General features: G+C 41.9%; 1 long non-coding RNA gene across 1 annotated transcript in view; it reads left to right on the plus strand.

Annotated features, from left to right (window-relative positions):
• The window catches only part of LOC112810799 (uncharacterized), a 39164-nt gene extending 26391 nt beyond the window's left edge, over window positions 1-12773 (plus strand). The window contains exons 6-7 of the long non-coding RNA XR_012375977.1: window positions 7416-7559; window positions 12550-12773. This is a non-coding gene — a long non-coding RNA (uncharacterized lncRNA). The remainder of the gene's footprint in view (window positions 1-7415; window positions 7560-12549) is intronic.
• The last annotated feature ends 260 nt before the right edge of the window (window positions 12774-13033 follow it).

A 13033-nucleotide genomic window follows, 5' to 3' on the forward strand; every position in this document is an offset into this window, starting at 1 on the left:
TGTGAAGTGAATGCCCTTAAATCAGAACATTTTCTTTAGGAATTCCTGGGCACGACTTGTAAAGCTGCGGTAGGATTCGCAAGCTCCGACTGGAGTTATGTAAATCCATTGCCTCCCCTATAAAGCAGTTGAATGTTTTAACTAAATCTAATTCTTAAAATAATGATTTCTGAATCAAAACTTTGCTGGGAAGATTTACAGGCAAGTTTTATAAATCAGCGGCAAGATATATAACTCAGATAGTGAGAAGTGCAGATTTATAAATCCAACTTGTAAATCAGCAGAAAAAACATCATGTTTTACACTAAATAATATTTTTACAAATGGCACCTCATACATCATGCAATTGCCACAAATCTTTCACACTGGAGTCAGGCTACATAATACAAGGCTGAATCACAAAGGAAATTGAGGCCCGGGTGGTGATGTCGGAATGAGGACATGGGGTTTGGAAAAATGCTCCTCTGTCCCCCTCATCACAAGAGATGGGCCAGGGGCTCTGGGAATTACACACGGGCTCAGGGGAATGTGTAATTTCCCCTGGCGGCCTGGGAGCTGCACGACTGTGAGTGAATTTCATCCCTGTCTCAGTTCTCATCTACAAATTGCAGACAATAATCCCTTTGCCACAGGATTGTTGTGGGGATTAAATGAGATAGTATCTGTAAAGCAATGAGCTCAGTGTTTGGAAAATACTGAGGGCTTCATAAATGTTCATTGTCACCTATGCATACATTATCAAATTCATTATTATTGTTATTATTTTCAGTCTACATCAGTTTCCCATTCTAAGGCTCATCAAAGAGGAAGTTGTTGGAAGCAGGGACTGTGACGGGGCTATTGACTCCAGGGCAGTGGAGCCTGGAAGCTGACTTAGGCCCCCCTTTCCCAGTGGCTTCGGGCAGGACTGTTTTCCCCAGTATGCCCCAGTTTTTGGCTGCAAGAACTTCCCCCCAAAAAGGCTCCTTGTGGCCATTTGTTGAGAATTGACTTCCATGCAGAATTTAAATAAAAGCTAATGTTTTTAAGAAGCTTGTTACAAAAGTAATACATTTTTATTGCAGAATTTTTGGAAAATAATGAAAATCACCAGTACTCTTGCCACCCAGAGATAATCACTGATAACTTTGTGGTTATCCTCTTAAAGTCTGTTTCTATGCATACATTTACATACATGCATTTTTTAAAAAAACAAAACAAAACAAAAGACCACGCTGTACAGGTTGTTTTGCAAACTGCCCCCCTGCATCCCCCGCCCCACACACATTTAACTGTATATTGTGAACCTTTTCTCAGTTTGATTTTTTTATGGTTGTGGATTATACTGCACCATAATTTATTTAACCAGTTCCATATTGTCAGGCATTTATTTTGTTTTTAATTTTTTGCTGTTATAAACAACCTTCCAGGGAACATCTTTTAAATAAATTTCTGCAGTTATTTATGATTATTTTCTAAGGGTAAATTCCTAGAAGAAGGATTACTGTGTACGTGGGCTGTGCACGTTTTTAAGAATTTGGCCAAGTTACCCTCTGGAAAGCTTGTATCTCTTGCAACTCATTCCAGCAATCTACGGGTGCCCATTTCTCCATGCTCTAGACAATCTTTTTTCTTTTTTTCAACTGTCAGTGTAATAGCTGAAAAATTGTGTTTCACTATTGTTTCAGTTTGCACATCTTTGACAGCTTGCAAAGTTAAACATTTTTCACATTTTTGCCGTTAGTACTTCCGCTGTGAATTTCCTAATCATGTCTTTTGTCCACATTGACATTTCAGAGCATTAAGAACATTAACTCTTTGTTACATATGTTGCAAATATTTTTTGTTCTCAGTTTGTTATTTGTTCTTAAGTTTTGCTTGTGCCAGAAGACTTTCATTTATTTGTGCTTAATTCTATCAATATGTTACTTTATGGTAAAATACCATTTAAAAGATTTTCCCAATATGAGATTAGATAAACACACACTTATATATACTTCTAGTTCTTTTGTATATGTACTTTAACATTTTTAATCCACTTGAAATTTATTTTGGGATGTTGTGTGAAGTCGTGATCAATCAGTTTATTCTTGGGATTTTATCATTGTCCACTCATCATTTCCCCCAAAGATTTGAAATACCCCTCCTACCATGAATTAAATTCCTATATGTTCTTCCTACCTGCTCATGCCTTGGTTCAGTATCACTCTATTTTATTTATTGTGGTTTTAGACTCTATTTTGATATCTGTTTGTGCCAATGTCCCTAATATTTCTGTTTTGTAAAATTCTACTTGATTATTCTGTTCCTCTCTTCTTTCAGACATTTAGAATGATTTTGTCAAGTTTCAAGGAACAAGTTATTAACATTTGGATTTGAATTACAACAGAGTGATCAATAAATTGGAGTGACTTGACACTCTTACAATCATTAGTGTTCCCTTCCAGGAACATGGCACTGTACACCTCTTACTTTAGTGTTCTTGTATCTACCCTAGTAAAGTTTTTCTTTCTACTCCCTTCCAAAAGCACCAGGTCAGGGTAGCTTCCCAATCAGGTATCACTGGTATTATTGGATCCTGTTTCAATGGAATTTGGAATCCAAAGGTCTCTAAGAGAAGATGATGGAGAGAGGTTAGGATTCAAGGTGAGGATGACAAGAATGTTTGTGCCTCTCCTTTGTGCTTGCTTAGAGGAAGGTTCTATAGAAAACTTCGAACACCAAATGATGGGAGGGGTCACAGACCCTGGGCAATTAGTTTTTATACAGACTCTATATAGTGTCTTGGCAGCATCACTAAAGATCATAGTTTGAACTCTGAACACTACTCTTAGAAATTGTCCATGGGAAGGGTCTGGCAACCTTCATTATTCAAATATCCCAAGTAAAGGAAGAAAGTTTGACCTTACACTTTTTTTTAAAGATTTTATTTATTTATTTATTTGAGAGAGAGAGAGAATGAGAGATAGAGAGCATGAGAGGGAAGAGTGTCAGAGGGAGAAGCAGACTCCCCGTCGAGCAAGGAGCCCGATGCGGGACTCGATCCCGGGACTCCAGGATCACGACCCGAGCCGAAGGCAGTCGCCTAACTGACTGAGCCACCCAGGCGCCCCTTACACTTTTTATTGAAACAAAATAAAACAAATAATGATGGAAAAAAAAAACCACACCCATTCTGAGAAACATGTCAAAGTTGTCTTTCGTATCATTGGTAAATTTGGGGATAATGCTTGCTTGTTTTCTGGGCATTGCTGGGTCCCTTCTATGGTCTTTCCAATTCCCCAGTGAAATATGGGCTGTGTGCCATGAAAAGATTCTAAGTGTCAGAAGATGATCCCTTCCATGGAGAATGTTGTGGAGAAGAAGAAGACAGCTGGAGATAATTCAGCTGTTCAGATGGGACATGATAGTATTATGGACTTGTTGGGGGTGGTGCTGATGGAGGGAAGGTCATGGAGTCTAGGTACATTTTGATGACAGAACCCCATAGGATTTGATCATGAGATTAGAGAGGTGGATGTGGAAGATGACTCCCAGGGTTCTGACAGAAGAAACTGGGTGATTGCTGAGAATTGAAGGCTGGGGTAAGAGACGTGAGGGCAGTGGGAATAGGGCTGGCCAGACTTGAATAGGTCCAGACTGTCTTGGCATTACGTGACACAAATCTGCTTCCTCCAACTCTCCCAAGTGAGGAAGTAGAGTCTTGCTTATGTATGAAAAGTGCAGGCATGGGGCTGGCTACAAGATCCGGGTGCCCCATGTTGACATTGGGAATCTCTCCTCTTTCCTCTCCCACCCCACTGTTCTGCTGATCCTCCCTCTTTTCCTCTTCTTCTTCTACCTCCCCTTCCTCCCCCTCTTCCTCCTTTTTCCTCTTTTCTCTTTTCTCTCTCTCTCTCTCTCTCATGTGTTTTCTCTGTGTTACCTTCCCCCTCAGGCATGTTTTCCCCAGATATGTGACAAAGTTGGTTCAGCCCTCTCAGGCTTAGATTCTACCAGTTTGCCAATCCTATTGGGGGAAATCTTTTTCCCCCCAAAAGCACGGACAACAATGTTGGATATGAATGTTTCTGACTGACTTTTGACCGAATACCTCTCTTATCCAAATCTGGTTCTGGGTAGACCAGTCATATGACTGAATCACATGGACGATGGAGCTGCAGGGATGGTTCTCCAAAGGAAAACCAGTGCCGTTACCAAAGCGAGAAATAGATTGGACAGGCAAATCACAGATGCCTGCCATTTGCCGATAGATAGGTGACCTTGTAATTTGTTGTCCAAAACATGGTTGGACATGAACGGGGTGCTATGGATAATTTTGCCAGGACAAAAGTGCAAACGGAGACTCTCCTGAGCAAATGGGGATACATGGTCACCTTGGCTACAGGACATCCTGGTAGAGATGCCGACTAGTGAATGCTGCTCAGATGAGAGGCCTGGATGGGACAGAGGATTTGGAGTAGTTGGCAAGAGCTGTCCTGATGTAAGAATAAGAAAAGACACCTGCTTGGAGTGGGTTGAAGATTGAAGAGAGGTGAGGAATTTGGGGCAGCGTGTGAGCACACCTCTCTTAAACCACACTGGGGAGAGAAGTAGAAGGGTAAGGGAAGAGCAGAAGCAAAATATTTGGTAGCAAGGAAGATGAATTTTAAGAATGGGAGACTGGTGGAGATTTTTGGAGGGAGAAATAGTAACCATTGAAGGAAGCCTTGAGAAGGCAGGGAGAGAAGGGATCCTTAGGAAGGAGGAGGGCCAGCTTCACACTTGGGAGCAAGGGAAGGGGGACAGGAGCAGGAGAGCTGGTAGAATCGGTGCTGGGCGGATGGAAAGCTCGTATGTAATGTTGTACATGTAGTACAAGACAAAACCACCTGCCAGACTGGAGTTTGAGGCCACAAGAGGGGTTGGGATAAGTCTCTGCGACAAGTGGGTTGGTGAGAAAAATATACTGAGATTGCTGTACAGCCACAGTGGAGGGCCCAGACAAGGCCAGCGGTGGATGAGAACAGTCCTTGGAGTTCTTCTCTGATGAAGACATCTAAGGAAGTGACAGTGACTCTGGTAAGGCTGGGGCAAATATGTTCGGCACATCCCCATAAGGATGGCCGAAGACCACTCCCTTCATTCTCCAGAATGCCAAAGCGGTCAGCACATTTTCCATCCCCACGATCTAAGACTGAGTCGGGACCAGATTTCTTGTAGTGTAATTCAACATGCCAAGTGGGCCAGCTCCATGGGCCTATTAAGTAAGGTGGCTTCACTCCTCAATGAATTTGCATGGAGGAGAAACATTTTGTAGAGCCACCTTTTCAGCGTTAGGAAGTTGCTGAAGTCAGGGGCAAGGTAGAATTTGCCATAATTCACACGTCCAGACCTTCTCCAGAGGTCTTCAGGCATACATTGGCATGGTTGACAGTTGCTCCTGGAAGCTCCCTGAAAACAGGAATGCTGGGGCGGGGAGGAGGGTGGTCACTGTGTGCCTCCAGGGCCTTGACACTCTGCCTGGCTCATAGAGGATGCTTAATATTTGTTGAATGAGTGGGGGCACTCCGGAGCCCGTTCTGAATGGACTGATGGGTCGAGATGTCCAGGCACCTTGAGCCTTTAGCCATACGTGGAAGTTGAAGCTTTTGTTTTCATCCTAGCTAGTAGTTTGCCGTTTAAGAAATTCATGTTGAGTGCTATCACCTCCAGCCTTTGAGCAGTGTCTTTTCTTGATTGACATTTGATGAATTAAACAAATGAAAGTGTTATAAAAGGAAATTGTGATGGAATCACTTTTTTTTTTTTTTTTTTTGCGTTAAAATAAAGGGATCTTTCTTCTATACCCGAACTACTTGCTGAGGCTGCTGAATAGCAACAACCTGATTTCATGTCTGGAGTGTTCTCGGGCCCTAAGGCCAGAGAATGAGAATCGCAGGTAGCATTGACCCACCACATCTGGCTTCTGTGAGGTCCCATCTGCTGCACAGGGACCTGCCTGACTAAAGCATAAGGGATCAGAGCCTAAAAGTCATGGATGGAGACATTCTCGGGGTGGTTGTCTCCACAACAAACGTCACTGGAAACTTCCCTTTCCCCCCTTCAGAATGCCAACGTGATTATGCATCGAGCTGTTGCTATTTACAGAGCTCTTAACACAGAGAGCATTACACAGCCAGTGACACAGAATTACAACCATCTAGACATATGGTTTGGATAAACAAAGCACAAAGCGCAAATTAACCATGGTTGACTATAACTCCCGCTCTCTACTCCCCAGGGAGGGACTTTAGTGAAACTCCCAGTCAGAGAAAGCAATACATATCAGAAAGTATAGTACATACGGCATGGTTTAGACAAATGCTAAGCCTTATTTAATGCTTTTCATGGTGCCAGAGCACAATGGCACCAACCTGTCTAGGAAAAGTTATAACTCTGTGCCAGTTTCCTGTAAATAGTAACTGTACTCCTACCGGATTCCATGCCTGTGTGCTCCAAGGCCAAAGAATGTCTTTCATTTGTCATCACCTAGCTTCCACTTCCCGTGTCCCCAAAGGGCTTGTTGCCTTATGCATCTGGATGTCAGACCTGCATGAAGTTGGACACAAGTAGCCTCCTCTGAGTAAATACCCTTCAGCTTCCACTGTGGTCCTTCCCCCTCACTGAGCCCCCCATGCTTGTCTGCAAAGAAGCATGCTTGGACAGTCAAGGCCTGAGCTCATCCAACCCCTTGGGTGCCATTAGGAGTGGGCTGATTCTGTTTTCTGGCAGTAAGGTATCCCCTCACTTCCCATATTTCATATTTCATGAGAAATTCTTCCGGGACAGGAAACTTTCTGTGTGAGGTCCTTGGCCTCATCATTGACACATGAACCTTATAAACTTTGTTTGACAATAAAGAGTATAATATTTGCTTTTCATAATACATCTACATCACTTTCCAAAGGAGAGAGCAAAATAAATAAATAACCAGAGTGAAAGGCTCCTACTTGGCTTGAACACTTGTACTGGAGTTTTTTATGAAGAAAAAATTCCACAAAACACTTGGCTAAATATACACCTACTTCCCCCCCACCCTCCTTTAGTAGATTTTCAGATGTAATTACACATTGAATTCTCTCTCACACACACACATGAACAGACACATGCACGTGCACAAACACGTTATAAAAATTAAAATTAAGGTTCTACCTCGGAGAAGATATGTACATGCGGGCCCAGAAACACAGCGGTCTCTACAGTGTCAGACAGACCTTAAAAGCTTAAGATCGTATTAGTTGATCAACCTTCAAGGCTTATCATTTTATTAGCTGACCCTAATATTTTAAGTATATACTGAGAACAAATTCTGCTCTGGGTGATGAGCAGCAGTTATCTCCTGGCTCAGATGTCCAAAGGGAGAGTGGTTTCCTAGAGCACAAGGGGCACTGAATCTCTTAAGTTTCTCTCAACAGAAAAATCGGATGTCAACTTCCAGAACAGCATGGTCATCTCAAGTCAAGTGCGTTCTGTGAGATCCATTCAAGTGGCCTTGACAGCTTTCTTCTTGTGAAGGCTGGGCAGGCAGCAGGACGCTCTCCCGCCCTGACTCCACACGGGTATTTATTGACATGTCTCCTCACTGTCATTTCCACATCTCATTTCCAGCCCTCTGAAGTGAATAAGGAAGACTACTGAATCACTCTGTGTCATGTTAATTTGGCCAAATAGAAATGGGGTAGGACAAGAGCCGAGATTCCCAGGGCAAAGCTAATGGACTTACCGAAGCCCCTTACCTAGACTCCATAATTCAAATCGACTCTATTCAATTTAGCAAATATTTTCTGATACCTCCTATGAAAGAAGCCCCTGTGCTGAGCCCTGTAGAAAATGTAGAAAAGGATCAATTTTCTCTCTTGATGTTCCAGTCTACAGGGGAAGATATTTAGGGGTGAAATAATCCTCCTAGCAGAAAGGCAGCACTGAGAGGGACAGGGGGACCTGAAGGAGGGACCAGTCAATTCTGATGAGCATTGGCGAGCAGAAAGGTGGGAACCTGGACATTCTTCCAGGACCTATCAGAGTTTTTTTTCCAAATCTAGAAAGATTATGGGGTGTGTACCAGGTCTTAATCTTACGTGTCTCTTTTCATTTCAAGAGTCAAATGAAAATACCTCAGAGCGTGTGAAGGATAACAGCTGGTCACATGTATTTGGCTAAGCCTAGCCCATTCCCATTGTGGGCTCCAATACACACTGGATGTGTTTCATTTTTCCTTTATGTAAAACAGATTACACTAGCCCATAAAGAGGGATTTTACATTTCGTCTTATGTGACGTTCATTAGTAACATGTTCCATATGTACTTACAGATGTACATTCAGGAAATTTGTGGGAAATCTCTCAGGGACTCAGAGAATTGCTGGGAAGGGTGAAGAACCTGACTCAAAATAGATTGGAATGGAGGGATATCCAGGATCCAGGCAAACTCGATTATAACACTATCAGGGCACCTTATCCTCTCTGGAATGCTGAACTCCAACCACCTTCCTGACCTCGTGTCACTGTTCTCCAGACTCAACGTTCTGGGGGGGAGAGAGGCTGATTGCCCTGGCTTGAGTCAAGGGGCCAATTCTCAGTACCTTGGTTTACAGTTTTAATAAGACCTAACACAGAAGGAAATCAAGATGCTTTTCTTGGAAGTAAGGTACAATGGCTGGGTGGCCACGGCACAATGAAGCCCACCATTTTTAGTGAAGCCAACAGTGTGTTAATGCCATGAGCAGGGAAGCAAAGGGATGCGCAGTTTAACGTTGGAGGGTAAATAACTCACCATAAAACAAGGAAGAAAGGCAAGTGCTACAGGATTGGGGAGATGAAGAAGTAGTTCCAAGGGAAATCAGAAGAAGGACTCTGGTTTCTGCCCCATGTACTCAGCTAAGCTCAGGATGAATAGATGGCGATGCAGTAGAAGGAACACAATGTGTATTGGAGGATCTCATAGGCTCAGCTGACCCAATGAGGGGATTCAGTTTAGCAACCAGTTTCACATAAAAAGAATTCCACATCCTTATTGGAATTATGACATCTGTTCCTGGTTGATTTTTATTTGAAGACACTTTACCACCCACTCCTTGATGATACGAAGTCTCAAAAAAAAAAAAAGTGTATCTGCACTCATACATGTTTCTGTTGAAAACCCTTTCCTAAATCTGCCAAAAGAATTCAGTGTCCATACCCTGAGTCTTCACTGCATCATATCCCTACTTCCAAGGCAACCCTGCCTATTAAATTAAAATTAGCTATGGTGGGGGTAGCCTGGATGGCTCAGTCAGTTGAGCAGCTGACTCTTGCTTTCAGCTCAGGTCATGGTTTCAGGGTTGTGGGATGGAGCCCTGCCTCACACTTCATGTTCAGTGAGGAGTCTGCTTGAGATTCTCTCTTTCCCTCTTCCTCTGTCCCTCCCCCAACTTGTATGTGCACAAGCTCTCTCTCTCTCATAGATAAATAAATAAATAAATAAATAAATAAATAAATAAATAAATAAAATCTTACAAAAAATTAGCGGTGGTACATGGTGTCTTGCCCTGTGCCTGGCATAGTCACTGATACTGAGTAGGCATGTGGGAAATGTTGAATGAATAAACATAGTTGAGTGTACAAGTCCCTCACATCTTCATCTTCTTACCACTGGGCATAATAAACATTCACAATTTGGCATTCTAACTAGTTTAGCATTTATGCTGTTCTTACATAACACCTTTTGGTGGATCTCCCTGTTGTTTTCTATAGTTGCTTCAAAGAGAAGTGCATGTTTTGGGCTTCATCGAACTTCTAGTACTAGAATTCCAAATCCATCCCCTCCTCTTCCTGGGCTCACAGCTAGACTACATTTCCCAGCTTCCTTTGCAGTTAGGTGTGGTCACGTGACTCAGTTTTAGCCAGTGGAAAGACAGAGGAAGTGGAGTGCACCACGCCCAAGACAGCCCATAAAAGCCTCCTACAGGACCATTCTCTTTTTCCTCATCTGCTAGCTGAACGGAGACGATGCTAAGACTCTAGTCACAAATTGTCATTAGTCACATGTGACTATTTGAATTTAAATTAATCAAAACTAAATAAAAATGAGGAACAAGGAAATATTGCAGTCCCATGTGCTCGGGACTGCGTCCCTTCCCAAAAACCAATGAACTGGAAAAAAAAAAGTGAATTCGTGGAACTAGAAGATCCCTAGTTCTGCCTTGTGCCTGGGCCTTGGATGGAACCCAAAAACAGAGAGGCAAAGAGACAGTGAGCGAACTTAGCTTCCCAGCTGACTTGGAACCTGCCTCACTTCACACCCGGTCTACCCTGGCACTTGCACTGAGGCTTCTTACCATCACGGAGTAGCTTTTAGATTCTAGATGGCTGGGGTTGAACCCTGCCTTAAGCGTTTCCTTGCTGTGTGATCATAGTCTTTTTATTTAATGTTTCTGGGCCTCAATTTCCTCTTTTTAAAATGGCAACTTATGCTTCTAAATTCACTAATCAGTTTCACAAAAACAACACATGTACATGGCAGAGTCGTGGTCTTAGATCTGTTTCTCCATTTTTATTTCATACAGGTATCTAGTTGTTCTAGAACTATTTTTTGAAAAGAAGATCTTTTCCAACATTGATTTACCTTGGCATTGGCACCTTTTTCAAAGATTAATTGACCATAAATATGTGAATTTACTTCTGGATTTGATTTCATTCTATTAATCTATTAGGCTCTTGGAATGCTAATACCACAGTCCTGACTACTTTAGCTATATTTAAATGCTATAAAATAAGTCTTGAAACCAGGTAACAGAGGCACTTCCAATGCTTTTCTTCTTTACAAAAATAATATAATTAAAAATTCAGTTCCACAGTCTCACCAGCCACATGTTCTTAGTGGCTACCATATTGGATAGGGAAGTATAGGACAGTTCCATCACCACAGAAAGATCTATCAGCTAGCGCTGCTCTAGAAGAGGTTAAAGTCCCAAGAGAGAAGGGGCTGAGTCCCTGAATAATGCATGCAGCAGATTCCTCACCCCCATTGCTTCCACAGATGGGATTTGATAAGAAAAAATAAATAAATTTCTGTTGTGTTGAGCCCTTTAGATTTAGGCTTATTATTCACAGCAGGTAGTGACCCTTTTTTTGATACAGACATCATGTGTTAATATACTGAATCATTTAGTCCACTTCTCTCTCAATAGACAATGGAGAACAAGTCCCCTTTGTAAAACTGCCTTGTCCACAAATAGAGAACCGATGAATTGTCAGGGTCCAGTCAGTAAACACTGATTCCACAGTGTGGAGAACAGTATCAAAGACTTTCTATCAGCTTCGATGAAATTTACTTAGAGACAGAAAATTAGCACATCTTGCTCTTTGATGCAGTCTTCTTGATGCACCAGCATGAACTATGCAGCTTCTGCATAGTCCTTATTTCATGTAAGGAGCTCCTGACATCTACAGTGCATAGGTGACTTTAAAATGAACTTAAAAATGAGCATTAAAAAAATCCTGCCAGATCACAATCCCAGTATCTCAGACAATGGGGGCTGAAATTCCCAATGGGCCGTGCAACATTATAAAGATAAAGTTACAACATGACACTCCCATTCTTAAAATCATTCTGTAGCATTCGTGTTGCACTTGGAATAAATTCATATCCTTTGGAATGGCCTTCAGGACCTTCATCAACTGGCCCTGCCCTTCCCTCTCACTTCATCTCTTAGCATTCTTTCCCTCACTTAGCTGGTCACCATGCTCTAGCCCCACAGGATTTCTTTCCATTCCTTTAAGATACCTCACTAGGTCGCACACTGTGTCTTACCCCATGTTGTTCCTCTGCCCAGAATACTCACCATCTTCTCTCCCTGGCCCTCAACCCCAGCCACACCTACAGATTTTCACATTCTGGATGCTTCTCAATCATATATGTCTCCGCTCAAATGTCATTTCCTCAGAAACCCCTTCTGATCACCTAAGCTACCACCCATTGCTCCGTACATCAGTGGCCCTTTAGCATGGTCTTTACGTCCCTCCTCTTGTACAAAATGGTACCCTCATGAGGCCCAGAGCCTCGCTTCTCTGGCTAGTGTGTTCATGGCTCTAGGCACAGTGGGCGGTGGAAAGCCCTGAAAGAGGTATTGAATAGATTTCCTGAATATTCCGGTATAGTATAGTCGATAACTTAAATATTTAAGAGTCATTTGGTGACCAGACATACATATTCCCATATAATGTGAATTATAATGAATTACATTTTAAGACTTTTCTTTGAGAATTTTATGGTTTTTCTCCGAAATTATTAGAGAATCTTCAGCAAATTAGCAACTTTTACTGTAGATTCTATAACCAGAAAAAAATGCATGACAATTGTGCAGTGTCTCTTGTGGGGGGAATATATGTACATATAGATATAGCAATATACGTGAGACAATCTTAAGACTATTCACTTGTGGGCTCCTGACTTTGGGGAGTAGCATCTTGTGAGTGTGACATGATGTACCTAAACTTTCAAAGGTGATTAATTGCTTTGTTGCAAAAATATTAATACAGCTTAATTATCTCATTGCTCCCTCTAATAAAGGTGTTTGGTTGATGCTGGAATTCCATCGGCTGATATTTCAGTTAGTTTTCAATTATTGACTCTGGGTGACACTGTCTCTGATATGAAGCCGGCAAATGTATAAAGCAGAATGCATGTTTTCTTCTCAGCTGCCCTCAGGATCATCCACTGACCCGAGCCCATCATGAATATTTTGCCCACACGGGGTTAGTTTATACAAAACAGTGGCATATTTTATCTTAGAATCTGTGGAAAAGATAGAAACATGTTAGAGTCTTTCCCATAAAGAGTTCTACTCATGTAAAAAAAAAATCCTTTCATTTTATGATTAAAACAATACAACTGTAACCAACTATCTTAAGAGTTTTCATTTTTGAAAGCTGGCAACTTTACTTCATTTCTGATATTTCTTGTATGCATGTATAACACTGATGTGTAAGGTAATTTGAGGGGTTACATCCACAGACACCTCTAATTTAATGGCAATGTCTTCATCGTATTCACT

The sequence above is a fragment of the Callorhinus ursinus genome, unplaced genomic scaffold (assembly GCF_003265705.2).
Source record: "Callorhinus ursinus isolate GAN/ISIS: 27379988/994484 unplaced genomic scaffold, GSC_fseal_2.0 scaffold61, whole genome shotgun sequence".
NCBI classification, from domain to species: Eukaryota; Metazoa; Chordata; class Mammalia; order Carnivora; family Otariidae; genus Callorhinus; species Callorhinus ursinus.